Here is a 6,750-nt window from a genome sequence, read left to right as displayed (position 1 = left end):
AGTGCGAAAATGTTTTCCACAGCATTAAATTAAGGAAGTAGTTTAGGTTGAAATGAAAAGGCGGCATTGCATTTGTACATAGTATGATCAGATTCAATCTGAAGGACTACACACAGATTAAGGGTGTGGATATGTAATGAAGTTATATTCATGTATGAGAAACTTTATGCAATGAAAAAAGATTAAGCAGTTTGGGTCCTTCATTGAGAATGGCAGCTTCAAGCTAACCACTTTATCCTTTTTAGATTGTGAAAGGGATTGAAAATGTCGACTTATGCAAAGTGTTCCCTCGGGTTCAAATTGTGAAAGGCACAAATTGAAAGATTAGAATACTAAATGTAACAAAATAAGACAGGCAGAATTCTTTTGTTCAAAAATGATTATTTTCATATTTTTACATTGCAGGAGGATTCGCAGGCTGATTCACAATTTGATGGTCCATTGGTGGATATTCCATCCATGGTCATAATTTTCTTCTAAAGGTGGTTAATCTCAGGCAACAGAAGTTTTTTTTTAACAGGCTCATACAACCCACGTAATTGACAAAGGGGCTGGGCAACAGTAGCAACCAGGCTCAATGCAGAGCTGAAGTCCAGAGGATTGAATTGAGTTGAATTGAAGGATTTATTGTTACTTGCTTTTTATAGTGAATAATACAGTAAAATACAGTGAAAAGCTTTATTTGTTGCCACAATCCTGCACTGTTTTGAATAGTTTAAGAATAAAATGATATAACTGAAAGACAGTCTACTTTGTTCCACCGCCACAAGTCCTCAGTTGGCTCACCAGCGACACCTGTGCCTCCACCACCTTACCACCACCTGTGCCAGACTGACCACTTTAGGAGTCACCACCCTTTAGGCACCATCTCTTCGCTGCTGGGCCCATGTCAACAACACTGCCACCAAGTCTCATGCTGAACTCACACTCACCCTGCAACCAGGAGTCCCTGGATCTACTGGTGCCACCGCCTTGTCGATATCCAGGAGTTCCCAATCTGAGTCCACTGCAACCACAACCAGAAGTCCCTGGCTCCACTGCCAGACCAGGGCACCACAAACAGTCCTAATCCAGCCACCCTCCTCTGAGATGTCACCTTGCTGGCGCCAATATCTAGAACAGTCTATTGCCGCCGCTGCCTCCGATCACTGGAGGAGCTTTGCCCCCGCTGCCATTGGCCTCGAACACCAGGAGACGTCCTTGTTACTACCACCTCCGACCGCTGGGAGGCTGTCGGCACTCCACACATGGCCCACACTCACAGCTGCACTGATGTGGCTGACTAACCTACCAAAGAAAAGAAAAACAAAAGAGAAAGAGCAGAAGTAAGAGGAAAAGGAAAGAAAAAAAGCAGACAGGATCGGATGAGCTGTGGATAAGTGGCCACATGCAGCTCGGCTACACTGCTACCATCTTGGTTTTCAGTTAGGGTTTTGAACCCGACACCCACATAATTTCCAAATCCCAATCTTGTGACACTTAGCTTGCCTCTGACCCTATCTGGGGCATGTGCATTTGAAGACAACGCTGTATTAGCAATGCAAAGTGCCAAATAGTAGTGTCACACATTATCAGGAAGTGGGAACTGCCTGCAGCACATAGTTCTGAAGATAGATGGCAGCAATGATGGGACCTGGTGTTGCCTTGCAGAACTGAGGAGGTAGCACTTCTAAAGGCCAGCAGCCCAAAGAAACACAGAACTGTGACGGAAGAACCTACACTCCTCCAATGGATCGCCTGTTGAACCCCTCAAAGATGGAACAGCTTATTCCTGCTAGGGAGAATGAAAAGGAGATTTGTCTCCAATGGGTTGCCCAGGAAAAGAACGTCCACAAGGAATGGAACAGCATTGGTAGCAATTGCTATTTTTTGCTATTTTTAATGGGGTGTTAACATCCAGAGTTATAGTGGGAACACAAAAAAAGGAAACATTTATTTTCCTTTTGTGTGCCTGATTTCTCAAAGTGTGATAAGGATAACTACACAAGCCCTGCTAAATAACAGAGAAGGCTGATGAATTAGTAATTGGGCTGAAAACATCACAAAGAAGACCAGGGTAACAAGGTCTAGAGCTGGAGGAACACAGCAGGCCAGGCAGCTTCAGAGGAGCAGGAAAGAAGGGTCCCGACCCGAAACGTCGGCTTTCCTGCTCCTCTGAAGCTGCCTGGCCTGCTGTGTTCCTCCAGCTCCACACCTCGTTATCTCAGACTCCAGCATCGGCAGTTTCTATTATCACAAAGGAGACCAGTCTATTCTGATTTGTATCATAAACTATCTACAAACAAGTGAAAGCTGTCAATCAATGTAAATTTTCTTATCAGCACGGTGTATCAAATTCTGGATTTTAAATCAAGGAAAATTACTCAAAATAAGCTATTGTAAGCATACATAGCATACCCGTGAGGTTCCAATGCATGAATTCTGTGCACCATGCCTTGGAAGTGGACATTGGTGTGTTGTAGGGTCAGTAGTCTCCATTTCAGAACTGCAGGAAAATGAAGAGGATTGACTGAGACAGCTAAGGTTGTTGTTGATGAGGTAAGTTAATTAAAATGGGACGTGATTCGGGGATGTAAAACTCTGAGAATCATTGGCCAGAATAAGTTCAAACAAATTAACTTTAAATTAGGACCAGAGAATAGCCATATGAAAAAAAATCTAGCTCCAAGCTTTAGATTTTCTAATAGGACTTTTTTTTTCCCCAAAGGTACTTAGTGACAATTGTTAGATTTGTAGCAAAGTGCCAGTGCACACACAATGTGCCGAATGGCGTCCTCAATGGTTTCTCAAATAAGGCAAGTCACAATTAGCTATGACATGATCTAATCGAATGGCTGAGCAGGTTTGAGCAGCTGAATGGCTTATTCCTGATGTTCCTATGCCAATTAATACCTTTATAAACTTTGAGTTCCAGACTAGCACAGGGTTAAGTGTTCTCAGAAAAGCAGTACCTTTCCAATTTGTCATGCTGCTGGGTTTGGGAGAGAAAAGATCAGCCTGATAGCCCTCCATTCATTTCCACTGGCAAGTGTATTTGTCTCGAACTGTGCCAGGTTAGGTGTGAGCTTGGCTGTGATGCCCGTATTGTTAAATATTCTGCTACTGCTCAAATGATAAGTGAATTTTTGTGTAGGTTATTAGACTGCAATCAGTGTCTGTATCTCACAAGTTCTTAACATCTACGGCAGAGCTGTGGAGAATATTAAACAGGAAAAAATTAAACACAAAATAAAATAATCTAATACTAATACTAAAAAAGAAAAGTTTTGCATTTATATAACACCTTTCACAACGATTTTCTGCTAAAGAGATTTTCTCCACTAGGGAAGAAATACATTTCCACAATGGAAAAACTTAAAATATAATCTTATACAATCTAAGGATTGGTGATTTGATGTATTCTCCCTCATGCTATAACCAGGAAAACAAAAGCCCAGTATCTCATAGCAACAGCTAATCGAACACTAATAATTTGTATCCAGGAAACAAGGTCTTATCAAAACTCTTGAATCACTTACCAAGTGATTTCTCTTCAGCAACATGCACAACTCAGAACAACATGTTTACATTCAGAAAGCAAATTTATTTTTCTCATTCAGAGGAAACCTTTTATTCAAAGCAATAGAATATTGGAAAAACAAAGGACATGTATTTATACAGCAACTTTAACCACCTCAGGACATCCCTAAATGCCTTACAACCAATGAAGTATTTTTGAAAAGTAGTGACTATTGTGATGGAGAAAACATGTCACCCAATTTGCACACAGTAAGCACCCACAAACAGCAGTATAATAATGGTCAGGTTATTTTTGTTTAGAGATGTTGGCCCAATTGTAACTATTGGCCAGGATACTGGGAAAAGCTCCACTGATCTCTGTAAAATAAATGTCACGGTATATTTTGTATTCTTCTGAGAGGGCTGACAAGGACTGGGTTTAACATTCTGTCTAAAAGATGGGACCCTAGTTCTCCTTATGTACTGTACTGGAATGCCAGTCTGGATTTATGGGCATGAATCTTTGGAATGAAGTTCAAATCTACGACTTTCTGACTCTGAGTTAAGAGTGCTGCCAAAACAACAACAGTTAAACTGTCTACCAGTGCTACCAGACAAAAGCTCATGCACAAAACTATTCCTAATCAATGTTCAATTTGAACCACAATCAGAGTGGTCACAAAACAGCTCATATAGCATGTGAAAATTAGAGACTGAATCAGGAATATGTAGAATCATTCTAATCTTGGCCATTTACACGCGAAAAGTTCAAAGGTTAGTATTTCATTCAATGACTATCTATGAGGACAGGAATCTGCTGTCAATCATCGTACTATCTAAGGAAATAGTTTTCACACAAGGACATTTGAGAAATTCTTTCTCAAAATTAAGATAATATGATATCAACATCCTACATCCGCCAAGTCAGTAAAACTCTCAAAACATTCCAACATAATTAGTTAGACGTAGTTATAGTGATAATTTGCTATAGTATTTTCCATCTCACTGAATAGCAAAACATTTGACTTCATTACTCTCTGCTGAAGTGAAGAACTCTTGTTTACTTCTTTCTCTGTTCTGTCTCCTTTTCTCCACATACTAAGATGACAACACTTTCCATCACTAATTTATCATTTCAGTTTGCAATACTGATTTTAATTTACATCTGGATCTTCAGCTGTCAAGACCTTAAGCTCTGGAATTCCCTTCACCTTAATATCTCCACCTTTCTCACCTCCTTAAAGTGCTTCTACCTCTGACCAGGTTTTTGGTCAGCTATCATAATAATTTTAGCACAGTGTGAAAATATATCTGATTATGTTCCTCTGAAATGTATTTGGATATTTTACAGGTTAAAGGTGCTCCATAACTGCAAGTTTCTGTTGCTATCCTGGACAAATGGATTGATTTTCCAAATGTTTGTGAGTTTCTTGCAATGGCACAGTGGCATGCTGCTGTGCTACACTGAGCAAGCAGGTCTCAGGTTAAACACCTGGCCTGTGTTGAGTATGCTGCTCTTAGCATGGGCACCAGTTGAGTTTCAATAATGGCCCTCAAGTTAATGAGGAAAAAAATCCACTCACTCAATGCTGCATAGTGACACTCGTGAGAAAACCTTATTTCTTTTTTTTAATAAATTAAATTCATTCACGAGGACCAGTATGCTAGCTAAGACAGAATTTATTTACTATTTGTTTTTGCCCTTGACTGAATGGTCATGGGTTGCCTTCTTGAACCTCTTTCCACACTGGCTAGAGTTACCGTGAAGGTCCTGCCTTCTCAAGCTCAGTCCCTTCCTGAGGCATGGAGACTATCTGGTGGAACTCACCACTAGCAGTCTCTCTGTCTCTAGTGAGAGAGCAGACCTATTGTCCTCTGCTACTGTGAGGACCTTACCTTCACTTCTTAAAACTCTGCATGTACATGTGGTGTAGATACACTCACAATGACATTAGTGAAGTATTTCTACGATTTTGACAGAGCAAAGGAATGGAAGGGTGATTTCCAAGTCAGGATGGTGCGTGGCTTGGATGGGAATTTGCAGCTGATGGTATTCCCATACAGTTGCTGCCCTTGGCCTTTTAAGGGGCTAGAGGTTATAGGTTAGGAATGTGCTGTCTCGTGTGAGGTATTAAATTGCATCTTGTGGATGGTACACATTACTGGCACTGTGTTGAATGCTGAGGGTAGATGAGGTGCCAATCAAGGCTGCTGATTTGACTTGAATGGTGTTGAGCTTCTTAATTGTTGCTGGAGTTTTACTCATCTAAGCACTGAATAGAATTCCATCATGGTACTGACTTGTGCATTGTAGACTTTGAGGAACCAGGAGGTGAGTTATTTGTCAAAAAATTCCCAGTCTGACCTGCTGTTGCAACCACTGTATGTATATGATTAGTTCAGTTCAGTTTCTGGTCAATGATAAACACCTGAATGTTGATAGTGGGGGATTCAGTAATGGTAATATCATGGAATGTTTGATGTTTGGATTCTCTCTCATTGGAGATAGTCAGTCATTGTCTAGCATTTGTGTGATGCAAATTTTACTTGGCACTTAATAAGCCAGGAATGTTTTTCCAATCTTGCTGCATTTGAATGTAGTCTGCTTCAGTATCTGAGGAGTCACAAATGGTGCAAAACATTCTGTAATCATCAGCAAACATCCCCACTTCTGACCTGATGACACAAAGCCAATTATTAATGAAGCATCTGAAAATGGTGGGCCTAAGACAATATGCTGAGGAGTTCCTGAAGTGATGTCATCCTGATGGAGACTGAGTGAGGTTTAGTTGTGAGACTAGGGTGACATTTACTGTATTGGTTTGAAAAATGAGACCTAGACAAGAACTGGAGGCTGGCATGGGAAACTGTGGCATGGTCAAAAATATCTGCTTTCAAGTGAGAAAGGAAAGAAATTGAGATGTGGATGAGGGAAGTCTCAGAGCACTAATAAAGTGCATGGATTAGCAACTGGGTCAAAAACAAAGGAAATAGGAACTTACAGTATTGGAAATTTGGATGTGCACTAAAATGAATGGCCATAAAGCAACTGTGCTTTTGTAATGAACTTTTGGAGAGCAGATGACAAAAATAATTATTTTCTAAAATTAATTCAAAAGATTTATTTTCATTCCCAATGTTCTTCCTGCTCCTCAAATATTTGCCAAGAGACAGCAGGATAACTCATTGAGAGATAGCAGGAACTGCCGATTCTGGAGTCTGAAATAACAAGGTGTGGAGCTGGATGAACAC

Source organism: Rhincodon typus, chromosome 29 (genome assembly GCF_021869965.1).
Source record: "Rhincodon typus isolate 14 chromosome 29, sRhiTyp1.1, whole genome shotgun sequence".
Classification (NCBI taxonomy): Eukaryota; Metazoa; Chordata; class Chondrichthyes; order Orectolobiformes; family Rhincodontidae; genus Rhincodon; species Rhincodon typus.
This window is presented reverse-complemented; position numbering follows the sequence as displayed.